This window comes from Sparus aurata, chromosome 10, assembly GCF_900880675.1.
Source record: "Sparus aurata chromosome 10, fSpaAur1.1, whole genome shotgun sequence".
NCBI lineage: Eukaryota > Metazoa > Chordata > Actinopteri > Spariformes > Sparidae > Sparus > Sparus aurata.
Window position 1 is genome coordinate 28,696,836 of NC_044196.1, and position 14,141 is coordinate 28,710,976.

The window sequence follows — 14,141 nt, forward strand, 5'->3', positions numbered from 1 at the left end:
ACACAAAGATAACAAATTCAGACTCAGATCAAAATTGAAAATTCTTTGCATGCCCAATTATTACATGAACTCGAAGTACACAAAAAGCTCTTTAAGCTATGTTTGTTGGAATCTCAGTGGAAGATGAGCACTATTTGCAATGACTTTCTCTTATGTCCACATTACAAGCCAAATTGGCAAAATGTCTACACGTACTGACACTATCTTAAACATCTTCAAACTTATCATCTTATATACAATATGTGACTGTTATTGATTTTGAATGAAGAAAATCACATATGCAATTAGATTTTTTTTTTTAAAGAAAAAAAGACACAAATAATGATGAGTTAATAACCTACTTTTTTTTTTTTTTACTTTCTGTCCAATAACTGCAATGCAATATGCAGTGGTATGCAATACTGACGTGTATATAAAAAATTAATAGTATTTAAGGTCAGAAATATCACAGAAACAGAAAGTTTTTCCATATAAAAAATGAAAGACTATGTAAAATATTGGTGACAAAAGGAAAAACTATTTTCTGTCATTCTGCTGCCTTGGTTAACTGTGTATATCTTTTTCAGTGACAATACAATGACATTCATTGATCACACAAAGATTATAAATTCAAACTCGAATCAAACTGGAAATATTTGAAAACTACTGAGCATATAAAATAGCTCTTGAAAATGCTGATGCAGCGATCATTTTATACAGTGATTATAACCGTGGATTATTTTGATTAAACATGTTTATTGCAACCTCAGCTAAAGTTAGGAATTGCAATGATTTTATCTGATATCCACACTGTAAGCCATAGTAGCCAAATGTCTGCATATACTGATAATATCTTCAAACTTATCATCTTGTATACAGTATGTGACTGTTTCTGATTCGCTACAAAATATTTATGAAAGGTGCCTTTGTACATGTAAGGAATGTTAGTACTCTCATTCTTATTTTTTTTTTAAGTATTTTTTTGGCCTTTATGGCTTTATTGATAGTGCAGCTGAAGAAGGTGACAGGAAACAGGGTGAGAGAGGGGGGGAGTGACACGCAAGAAAATGGTCCCCAGGCCGGGAGTCAAACCCAGGTCCGCTGCAGCGAGGACAAAGCCTCTGTATATGGGACGCCTGCTCTACCAACTGAGCTCAACGGTCCCCGTTAGTACTTTCATTTGATGTTGAATGTCTTTTTCAGACTCTCCTCTGCCTGTGTGTGTGTGATAGCTTTCCAAGTTGATGGAATATCAGCAGGGTTTGCATCATATGCTTTAGCAAACTCGTCATTGAACTTTGCCAGCACATATTTCCAGTAGTCTGATGCCTGAAGGCTTGCATCTGGAGGAATTTTCCAGTCTGGGTAAAATTCTGTGTAACGCTTGTAAGGGTGCCATTCACCCTTTGTGGCAGCGCAGCGAAAACGTGCATCACTGATCACCGAAGAAGAGCAGAGCAGAAGAAGTTTTTTTGAATTATCCCACTTGTATCTACCCAGACCCTGTGGCCGATGTATTGAAGCATGGTGCACTTTATGTTCTCTTCCTCCTGCCTCACAAGGCGCTTTGCAGAATGGACACTGTTTACCACAGCCAATCATTTGTGACAGAAGCTCCTTCTGAGGATTCACATGAAGAGATTTTAGTTTAATGTGGATGCTTGTTTCTTCGAACTTCTTCCATGTCCTTCACACAGTCAGTGAGCCAGTGAGCAAACTCTTCCTGGTCAGCATTGTTCATGATCATGAAAGCACAAAGAGCATCCTGGGAAATTACCAGTTTATCACCAAGTTTCTGACAGACATTTATGACAAATGTCTTCAGGTTGGCACTCTTTTTTGTTTTAGCTTTGTTGATAGCTTCGTTAATACTCTCAATTATTGACTTGAGATGTTTAACCTCAAACTCAAACATTGTAGACTGATTTGAGAAGTGTCTCACTATGCGGTCATAAACCCATTTGTTGGCATACTCCTCATATGAGCAAATGCAGCTCTGATACTTTCCAAAGTCCTGCTTTGAGAGCAGATCTAGTAAAATTGAATACTGAGAGAACATCCGTGTGCTGAACTCTAACTGTTGCTGCATTTCACTAGTGATATCAGGACTCAAGGCACCATTGACAAAGTCTTCCACTGCCGGTTTCAAGCAGCGTTCTGTGAATTATTTTGCTTTCTTCTGGCACTGGTCTCATTCATGGAACACATCTTTGAAACCAGCACGAAACTTTTCTTTGTTGTGATTCAGACATCTGTATGGATCATTCTCACGCAGGAAATCTTCATGCATTTTCTGAAACTGTCTGGCTGCAAATCCACAGATGTGCTGTTTGAGAGGAACTTCAAACTCAATCTCTATCTTCTCATTCTGATTTTTCAGCTTCTCATCAATCATTGTAGGAATCTCCTGGATGTAGTGTCTGGTTTAGTTGTTTTTTCTGTCCACTTTTTCAGTCACCAAAACTCTGTGCAGTCCGTGATGATTTGCGGTCAGCTATCTTTTGTAAAGCCATTTACGTGATCTTCAACATTAAAGAATTTGCTGAATGGTGTTTAAAACTGCTTGATAAATCCTTCACAGTCTATTTGAAAGGCCCTTTTGTCCACCATCGTTGCAAGACTTTTTTGACTGAACAGATACATGCACCACCGCCCCGTGTGATAGATTTGTTCTCAAGGCAGAGGTTCACTCTTGCAATGACATCTGTGACATATTGCTGCGGGAAAATAGTTCATTCAATGCTTATTCACATCTATCAAATTTTTCCCCCATCAGCTCCTTGTCTGTCATCTCGACCTTTTTTTTCCGACATTCTTCAGTCAATGCACATACTCTCTCCTCTATCTGTGTTGTGTGATTCTTCTTGATTCTGTCAATTTCTGTCATTCCCTGTCTGATGTCAGCTGCTGCTGTGAGCTGATTGATAATAGAGCTCTCCGTTTCTCGTCGAAGGCTCTTTGCACTGTTCACAAAGTCTTCTCTGTATCCTTCAACCAGATAGACATGGCCGTCTGTTTGTTTAAAGTACTCTGCCAGATTATCAAGAAGCTTTGACTCCCATTTAGACAGCACCGTGCAAGCTTCACTTTTCAAACTAGTGAGAAAATCGGACATTGTAGATGTCTCAGATTTTCCAGCAACTGTGCCAAACTTGGAAATTCTTGTGTCAGCTTCTGTAACCCACTTGTACATCTCTTTTTGGAATTCCCATTCCCATTTGTTGAATTCTGTGCACAGCCTCATGTATGCATCAGCCACCAGGCTGTTTCTGAAGCTGAAGATGAAGTTTTCATGCTTCACTGCATTCCACAGGCTTTTCACCCACTCTGTAAACTCTAAGATATCATTAGCAGATGACTCACAACTTCCTAACATTTGGATAATGTTTTTCTTGAGCTCATAAACAGCCTCACTGTATCCTGCATTGACTGGTGCCATTGGTGGGTTTCCATTCCAGAAACCAGGAACGTACCAGTTCCCAGTGTCTGGACTGTACTCCATCACATCAGTGAAGCTCTTGTTCTCCTCTTTCTTTTCCATTTTGGCTGCTGCCTGCGTCATCTCATTTAACTGCTGCAAGAGCAGTTTCCTGTCTCGTAAGTTCTTGTCATGGGCTGAAACATCTGACACATTCTGGTGAACAAACTGACATTTAGGCTTTTTGCCCACCTCTTTCATCCTGAGAAAAGCATGCACCACTATCTGTAGGATGTCTTTCATTTCTGTTGAGTTCTCCATTGTAATATTGATAATGGTGATATCACTCAGTCCCACAACAAGTGTTGCAAGCTCACAGTCATGCTCGTGGCTGTTATCCAGTTGTGCGAGTTCTGGTGACTTTAAGCCCTCAGTGTCAATGATCACCATGTAGTCACATTTGAGAAAGTTTTTAACATCGTCATTGACTCTGATGAGCAACATCTAGGCACCTCGAGTGCATCGACCACTGCTGACTGCAAACTGCACTCCAAACATGGTGTTGAGGAGAGTGGACTTCCCTGTGCTCTGAATGCCAAGAACTGTGACTACCAGTATCTTGTTCTTAGGAGACACCAGGTCATTGAGTTGAGAGAGAACATCACTCACCCATCTGAGAGGTATGTTGGATGCATCTCCATCTACAAGCTCAAGGGGAAATCCATCGAGCAACAATCCTGCACATAGCTGAGGCAGATGCTGTAACTGTTGACGAGATGGGTTATCTTCTGGAAGGGAAAGTGAAGCTTCATAGATCTGACCCATTTCGCGGAAGAAGTGTTCAGTCCCCAGTGAGCTGTTGGAAAGCTGTCTGTCAATGTCTTTGATTTCCTCTTTATTCTTAGAATTTTTGGATTTTTCTTTGTACTGCTCCCTGAGGTCAGACAGTTTTTCTCGAGACAAGTTATCGAGATTCATTCGCATCCATTTCAGGAAGTATGATCTCTCTGTCCCTGGGCTTGATATTGCTTGGATGAAACATGTCATTGCCTTTGACATGTCATGAGAGTTCTGTTCTTTCCGAAGTTTTTTTTTCTGTACCTGAAGATCACTTTTGTACTTTTCTATGTCTTTAGACCCAACTTTTCTAAGACGAAATTCTTCCTTCTCCAAGTGAGACAGTTCCTTCCATATTTGATCCTGTAGGGGAAGCTGAGTTACTTTATATTTTAGGATGTGTTGAATTTCTGCAGTGATGGCATCAGCATTTTTCTTGGCAGTCTGGCACTCTTGACAGTCTTCATCAACCCAGATTCTCAGTTCATGGGCAATGTCAGCCATGTGCTCAATGCTCATCTTCCTCTTTGAGTTCTCAACTATATTGCTGATTGTTTTCCTCAATTTTTTGACAAAGTCTGCATCATTCTTCTGATTAGTCTTAAGAATGATGTTGTTTTTAGTCAAGCCCAACTTGGTTGCTACCTTTTTTAGACCATCCATGCTGAAGCAATTGCTTTGATGGTTTCCCACCAAGAAGATCTCTGCCTTGTGCTGTTGGTTCGTAAGCAGCTCACAGTCTGAGTTCAGACTGTCAAAGAACACAAAAACTGCTGCAGATGTCTGACACAAAAACGAAAATTGTGTTTCAAATGAAGCAATGTCTCCACGAAGGTTAGCTACAGCTACTGGCTCACTGAAAATGTCCATGTTTTTGTTCCCACAAGGAAGGTACCAAGAAATCTCAGCCAATCCATTGGATATTCTCCTTGGACTGTCACCACACTCCATATCATGGTGAACAAAGGTGTCATGGTACTGCTGAGAATTGCTCAGAAGCTTATTAAGGATCTCTGACTTGGACAAGGTGCACTCACCCAGTCTCACAAAAGATATTATTGGAAGTTCAGAGACAACAATTCTGTCTTCAATAAAGCCCCTGGATTCTGAAAGTGACCGAGGTCTGTACTTTTTAACAATGTCTCTCATGGCCCAAAGCATGAGTGTGCACTGCTTTGTGTCACAATTGGGAAGCAGCAGAGGCACAGAAAACTGACACATGGACATTTTGAGAGCCATTTCCTGCTGTACAAAACCATCAGAGCACAGGAAGAGAGCGGTGATTATGTCAAGTGGATTCAGCATTTCACCTGAATGTTCACTGTCAAGCAGATCATCAAAATCTGACTCTGTATCCCCTGATGCAGCCTCACAGGTTGACTCACATGGAGATGTACATTTCACATTCCTAGCTGTCACATTGACCATCATCAGTTTCTTTAGAAAATACCATGAAAGATCTGAATTACACTTGGCAGGTTCATCAGTGATGGTCTTCTCCTCAATCTGAAGTATTGTGCTCAGCGACAGCTTCTCTTTGTAGTGCTCCTCCAACCCCAGATCCTCCAGCAAACTCTCCAGTTGTGTCTCTGTGGATATGAAAATGTTTGTTATTTAAAATCAGTCATACAGTGGATGATTTCATGAAACATACAGTCAGAAGTTTAGATACACTCAAAAACAAAGAACATCACAGCAGTTTTCAGTTCTCATGATTTCTGCAGCTCTCATTTATCTGTGATGGAATGAGTGGGATACATACTACTTTGTCACAAAAAACATTCATGAAGTTTCCCTCAAATTGAAATTTATTATGGGTCTTCTGAAAATGTGACCAAATCTACTAGCTCAAAAATATACATACAGTTATTCTAATATTTGGTTAAATGTCCATTGGCCATTTTCACCTCAATTAGGTGCCTTCAGTATCCAGGAGTCTCTGGTAGTCATCTGGCTGAATTGTTAACCACTCCTCCTGACAGAATCAGTGAAGTTAAACTACAATTAACTTCACTGATTTTACATTTTAAACTACACTTCCTGGGACAATTCTAGCCTGATTTAGACTACTTTTGATGTGTGTTTGGAATCACTGTCCTTTTGAGACACCAAACTGCACCCAAGACCCAATGTTCTGGCTGATGATTTCATGTTTTCCTGAAACAACAGTAATTTGGTAGTGTCTTTGGCTACTTACATGAGGAAAAATTACCAATGTTTTTACGTGGCAGTTTACTGGCAGTGATTATGTGACGCAATTTTGATTAAAAAACTTAAACTCACATGCCTTTGTTGCCTTCCTCTATTGTGTTGTTGCACTCAATGTCTTTGACAATTTGTATAAAAAATAAAATTACCACAATGATTGTAAAAAATCGCCAACTCAGTCAGCCCTCCCTACCGAGTCTTTGGTGAACTTCCACCCAGTAAACATCCCTCAGCATGAGTGAGGGCCAGACAGGGTCTGCTATTCACAGATGATGATTATTTTATGTAATTTTGAGCAAAATAGATATCTTTGTTGCATGGTGAGTCAGGCTCTCAGTCACAATACAATATAATAGAATCATTATGATTATAAACTGTCAGCAGAGACATTTTTAGATTTACAGGTGATAATTGGGTTGAAACACGCTAACTAAAATTAAGCGTGAAGAGTAAAGTAATTTTTGGAGTCACTGACTAGAGTCAAATTCAGATTCAGATTAGCATGAGCTAAACTTATTAAGAGACAGAAAATGAATTTCAATCAACAAAAAAAAAAGAATGCTATAAAGAAAGAGAGGAAAGTCAAAAGATCTTCAAACAGCCCACACAGTTACGCTAATGCGTAGGGATACGGAGGTTCTTCTACGGTCTGTAAAGTTTCGTTTTTATCAAAAGTAAACCTCTCGGCCAGCAACTGGGCCTCGCACTGTATTTCGCCGCTCGCAGATCACCTGTTGCCCAGTTGCGCTAATGCGTAGGGATACGGAGGTTCTGCGGTTGAGAAAATGTAGTGCCAAAAGAAAGGCCGGTCTGACAGCGATGTAAAGCGGTGTGAATTTTCCCTATACAACATCCACTTGAACTGTTATAGATTTTTTAAGGTGAGCCTTGTTTTAGGTGGTTAATTTCGCATTTTCTCTGGACCCTGTTCACTGCTGAGCGTCTGGGCTGGAGCGGCTCTCTACTTCTCCAAACTGAGGCTGCGCTGATCGGTGATTATGGTAGGAAACAGATCGTTTATAGATATGTACTTTAGATGACCCCACTTCAAAAAACCTGAACTATCCCTTTAACTTCAACAGATAATATCTTCACATCACACCTAAAGAGTGGCACATGTTAGCATTTTCAGCCAGTGTTCTGATCCCATTACAGGAAATTGGAGGTGGAGGCCATAAATAACCCTTATTAGTGCAGAGTTGATTGACCCATGAGTGAGTGCCGATGGCACACATTCACATTAAAGACAAAAGCTGGATGTTAGCGGTTTTGAAAGAGGTAAAAGTGAGTTGTTGTACAGTTGAAGGTTATTCTGCTTCCTTTTTTTGTCACTTGCTGTCAGTTTGGTAATAAGTATGCAGGAGAAGTCAAGAACCCTTGTCAGTGTTAGACTCTATATGAAAAGATATGACTACTTCCTGGAAGCAGTTGTACCTGCTGACCTAGTACATTTCGTACTCAAAAAAGATTTTGTTCAATAATTTTTGGCCAGTACTACATGGAACCAATTTTGTCATAAGTTTTGTTTTCTTTTCCGCTTTTTCTGTGAGGGTCGCAGGATGTTGCCGCTTTTTATCCCTCTGAGGGGTTGCGGGTTTTACTCATGGGCAAAGGCCAGGATACACCCTGAATGAGTCGCCAGCTCATTGCAGGACCCTTACTGATGGCAGTGGCTGCCACACAAGGTGCCAACTAGGGGTGTCAACGTCTACACGTGTAAACGGGTACACGGATAACAAATCATAACCGTTTAGAAAAATCAATAACCGTTTACACGTCTTTTTTTCTTCCTCCTCCTCCTCCTCGTTCATTTCTCATCAATATATATAGTATTCAGGGTTTCCCCTACATGTTATTGACTGTGGCGCACCGCCATGGCAAAATAAAAGCCGCCACACCTTAAAAATTCAGGCATAAATAAATCCAGTGGAAATATTTTACCGTCGTCTTCCACCGCAGTCTTTGACGTTAACTAGCATGTTGGATATTTAGCTTGATAATTGGCTAGAGGATTAAAATGTTCACTTAGAGCAGAGTCCGGCATGGGTCACCACATCCGACCCGTTTTCCGACAGTAGCACAGATTACATTGCGTACCAGAGCCAACCCGCTATAAATTGATACCGACGCCCGAAGGAAAATTGGACGGACGCAATTTTTTAAAGTGAAAGTAAGATAATGTTACCTGAAAGCTTCAGATAATAACATTAACTAACTGTACACTTAAATGTTCCCACTAGCGCAGTTATCCGCATACATAATAGATGAATGGGGCACAATGTTACGTTGATATAAAAACAATTTTTTTTAAAAACCCCGCAGCCACAGCCAGTGTCGCGTCACGTCACTTCAAGTTGACTGTGGGACACAATGGCGGCAGTCAACAAGCGGAGCACTGTGTGTTTTTGAACAAACTGCCAGTGGAAATCAAGTTGAGTGGAGGCTATGTCAGGCATAGTTGGCTTACAACAACAGCACGGGATCCATGCTTAACCACCTGCGATGGAAACACCCGAACAAGTTGGAGGGAGAGACTGCTGCTGGCATCGGTGCTACCACAACTGCGATAGAAGGAAATCATAAATCTCTGTGTAACCGGTTACACGTCGGTTAGAAGCCCCGTTTACACGTGTAGAAAAAATTGTAAACGTTGACACCCCTAGTGCCAACTGCACATCAGTTCAACAACTTCAACATGTCGTCGAGGCATGAGTGCCCAGTAGCACTCAATTCCACCATCAAAACGCTTTATAGCCCTCAACTCTGGATGTCACCACAATATCCTCCATCTCAGTGTCAGTAAAACAAAGCAGATGACTGTGCACTACAGCAAATGACACGCGGATGCAGCTATGTCGTTAAGCTGCTGCTACTAAATTGCGTGTTTTTGCTGTATCTGTTTATGTGGAGTTTGCCTTTGCTAATTATCAATAAACATGATCACATGATTTACCTTGACCCCCATTGAAAGTGCAACAAAGCAGGAGTGGGAAGGGAGGAATGGAAAGTAAAAGAATAGTGCACTGGAAATAAAAAGGCAAGACTGTCTCTGGATAAAGCGACGTAGCAGCCTTGTGCCCCTTTAACCAGATCCACTTCACATTTGGTCAGAAAACCAATGATGATGCATCTTACCATAAACTGTGAGTTTTTGTTGTGCAGCTTGGCCATAGCAACATGGCAAATCTTAATGTATTCCCGTGAAACAGGAAGTTGTTGTAACTCATACATACTTTAGCCAATCTGCCATAAACTTCATGTGTTTATTAAAAGTTATGAACACATCTTCATGCATATTTTTACAATCGACAGGACATTGCAGGTGCTATAGTCTTAAAAAATTACTCCAGGCAGATTAAACAGATTCACCTCAGATTTGGTCAGAGAAGCCTCTAGACCCTAACAATGTTTCATTCAAAAATCGTGTTTTGTTTTTTTTATCAAACATATGTATCAAATGTATTATTGGCCGTGAAAGTTGTCGCTGAGGGGCTAGGGATGTTTGAAAACTTGCAAAACTTGGAACACGTGTTCGCTGTGGGTCTTTGCATTTGGACAAATGACAAAGGGACAAATTGATAGCCCCCCCTACAAACATTAAACAAAGTAGCTCTCAGCTTTGCAAATGTAACTGAAATTTAACAGGTGGGAAGTAGCCATAACCCATGTCCCTGGCTATTTCATTTCAAGTACTCATTTCTGTGGTGTCCAAAACACATGAATACTTAGAGCCAGCAATAAGATCCAGCAATGAGGCCACAACTGCCACGCACCCTGATGTGTACAAAGGTGGGAGGGCCCACTCAATGCTGCTTGCGGCTTGAATTATGGTTCTGAGCTTTTTAACATTGATCTACAAAAATGATTATACAGATTGCGTGTAGTTTGACATCTGTTATGAAATAGGGACTTACAGATCCTTCTATCAATTAATGAAGGACCTGTGATAATTAAATAAGGGTTTACTCAGCTTTACTTTACAGTAGCACTACACATCCGCTAGTAACATAATTAGTAAATGTCACTGAGGTATGACATACCATCTCTGGTTGTCAGGAAGAAATAAGAATGAACTTTTTTTTTTAATATAAATTCTGTATGTTCATGGTACCACATCCAGAATTCAGTGACCATTGATCAATGTCTCTACAAACCCACATTACCCTGAGTAGAGAAGTTTTTTGTTGTGGACACTTTTTTAGTTTTTCTGTAGAACTGTATTTGCTTTCATGCAATATATTCCTCTCATTTGATCTCTGTGATAGAAATGTGTTTATTACTACAAAAACTGTGACTTAAAAAAAAACAATTTTTCATTATTTATTTCAACTGTGATTTTCTTTAACTTACTTGTATGTGCAGATGTTACAGCTGGCTCACTTTTTCTTCCATTCCTCAGTTGTGCAGAAACCTGCAGAGAGTAACACACTCCTGGACTCAGGTTGCTGAGAGTCACTTTGTTTGTGTCCGTTGTCATCTCTTGGACAATTTCTCCCTCATGGCAACACATTACAATGTAACTCTCCACGTCACCAGCAGGGGGGTCCCATCGCAGAGAGAGTGACTGACTGCTGACCTGATAGACTGCAACCTGCACAGGCTCTGTGGGAATAATGGAATAGTTTCACTTAGAACGGAAAATTCTTTGAAGAACATTTTACCACCTCATTATTCTGACATGAACCTTCACAATAGGGCTGCACGATTCTGGAAAAAATGAAAATCACGATTTTTTTGCTTCGAATTGAGATCACGATTCTCTGGCACGATTTTTTTCACAAAATGTTTATTGCACTAATGAACTTGAACAAGCAAAAAAAACATTGTAGTATGGCAGAGGCATACTACTATGCCTCTGCCAAAGCAATGTTTTTTTGTTTTGTTGAAGTTCTATCATTGGATGAGAAATGATTTTTACAAAAGTAAAAAAAAAAAAAAAAAAGTCTCCTAGATGAGAGGGCATCCTTTAATCCCTCATGTTGTACAGTGTTTATTGGGGCCGTATCCTTGGCTAGGTGATATGTGATAGCTGCTGTGGTCGGCTTTCTAAAACGGAGGCGTAATATTCCTCCTTCTCCAAAAGCCGCCTCAGAGGTAGGCGTAAACATGTGACGTGGCGTGAAGCCCGAAGTTGGCCTGTGAACAATTGACAATGAATTTGTCTTCAAAATAAGAGCTTTACATTGCACCCCATTGGAGTTTAGAACTGGGTTCTTAGCGGGGGGCTTTTAATTTGAAAGTAGCGACCGTTCCTAGCTTGCGCTACAACAACAAGCTAGAGATCCAGGAGACGCTAGCATCTCCCGGATCTCAGCAGCTGTCCAGTTGCCCATCTAGCAGACGAGGTGGAAATAAGTGTACCCTCCGAGGCGGCAAATCGGCGGACCAAAACAGACCCTCAATTTGCCGCCCTCTGTCTAAAACCGCGGACCTAGCCGCCAAAAGGACGGGCAGATTGGCGGCTTGCTGCCCTGTCTAAAAACGGCTTCTCACTCTCACTCCTTCCAAACACTCAACTGAAGGCGGGCTTCCTCCACTGAATCAAGTGCTACGTTTGGGGGCGCTTCAAAAAATCCGGGACGAAAATAGGACCGTTTGTGATTCAGCTGGAGATATAAAATGCGTCAGAATCGCCATGTGTGGAAATGAGATCACGTGTATGTGTGAATCGAGATCGCGATTAGTTAACGATTTTTCATGCAGCCCTACTTCGCAACATAAATTCCGAGCTTACCTCTTAGTAAGAAGAACAATTTCATATGTTGAGTACAAAGACCATTCAGACAACACTTTTTAGTTTTAGTTCCGTTTGATTTTTCATGTATTCATTTGTTTTTTAGATTTACCTGTGCAGACAGACAGCGAGGTTGCTGTGCTTCGATTTCCATTTTCTGCAATCCTTGTGATGCTGAAAGTATACTCAGTCCCAGGAATCAGTCCCTCAACCTTCACAGTGCTGGAGTCGTCTCTGATCAAACTGACTCTCTGTGTGTCACAGCAGTAGTCTAATACCAGTGTATACTTAACAGAGTCATCAGTGAGGGGTATACCAAAGGAAACAGTCTTCTGGCCAACACTGAGAACTGTTATTTCTGGTGGAGGGACATCTGTCAAAAGAGGAGAGAAATAAATCTCAGTATATCTCCCCACTACAGCTTGTATTAAGTTATCGATATCAAATTGGATCAGTTATTGACACACTTACAGTCAGACTGTGGTGCTGGTGAAGCATCTGTTCCTTCCTCACAGAATGGCTCAGAGAAGGAATCAGATGCATCATGGAAGTCCTTATTAAATGAGAAATAACCCGGAAGTATAATATAGGCCATATCAGCATCATAACCCATTCACAACAGCTGGGAAAAAAACACATATTTAGCCTATAATTTTATTATTTGAGAAAGTTGTAAAAACTGTTTACCTCTTCATCAGAGCTCTCCATTGTGGTGACACTCAGGCACCTCACACGAGGTTCAGATTATTCAAACTTCCTCTTCCTGAAATTAACAAGAAAGAACCCATAAAGAACCCAAAAATTACACAATGAATTGCACTCTGCAGCCTGCCCGACTGCAATTTTGACCAAACAAATAATAATCACTTGAATCAACACACTAAGGGAGATTCAAGGGCATATAAAATATGCTGAGTCATATTTCTGTTTTAGTGTATGGACAGCTTACATTTGATATATAAAGTACAGATGTAATAAATTATAGCCTACCTTTGTAGGAGAGATTCATCCATTGTAAGAATCCTGGAGTTTCTTCTTCTTCTATGCAGTATACTATTAGAGGTATTTGTCCTGACGATAAAGCTCTGCCCCGCAATCCAAGAGCCTGTTGCAGGCGTCTCCTTTTATTCTGCAGAGTTACTTTCAGTTTTGTTTAACCAGAAGTGCATCATGTGATTTCCAATAACACTAAAACCTATGCATGGCACCATCCCTTTGCTAAAAGGAGGGTCATGAAACAGCAAATGGGGAGCACGTATTTGAGTGGTTTGCAGTTTTTTGAAACAATCTTAACATCTTTTCACCAGCTCTTTAGTGAGATTGAATGGATTTCTCTCATAATTGTGTGATGCCTCTCATAGATGTATTATGTAAAAATATTGAGATAGGGGTATTTTTCTCAGTCAAACCCTCCACATTCCAATAGTTCTGTGCGTTTTGTCCCCTCTGCCTGACCTGGCAGGATTCCAAAGAGCATTGGTACTGTTAAATGTACCAAAGCTGAGAATTAAGAGAAATTAAAGACGCCTCATGGTCTGAACTAAAGTCTTTAAAAAGTTTGAGAAATCTTATCATTGGAGTCACATGGATTCATCAGTTAGTAGCCCCACCTGTCCCGAATGGCCACTAATAAAGTGCTGTACACAGAATATTCATTAAAAAACAGCTTATGGGTTACAGGTAATTTAATCGTCATTATACTACACACAGGGTTGCATAATGAAATGGAAGGTTGTGGAAGCTCGACTGCTCCCTGCTACTTATCTTACAGAAAATATAAGCCACGTTATTTCTATAGTAATATACATGAATTTGTTGTCTATCTGTGTGTATTAATTTGCGTCAGGTAGCTGCCAATAGCAGAAAAATGGTTGTGATGATAAAATGTTAAATATCAAAAGTTACACAACTGGGAAGCACTGTGTGCATTAATTTTGATTTGGGTGTGTCGAGTCGTCGTAGTGA

The 14,141-nt window shown here is 40.5% G+C and overlaps 1 pseudogene; it reads right to left on the reverse strand.

Moving 5' to 3' along the window:
• Nucleotides 1-1,090: 1,090 nt before the first annotated feature.
• Nucleotides 1,091-13,314, reverse strand: LOC115590244 (interferon-induced very large GTPase 1-like; annotated as a pseudogene).
• Between the last annotated feature and the right edge of the window lie 827 nt (nt 13,315-14,141).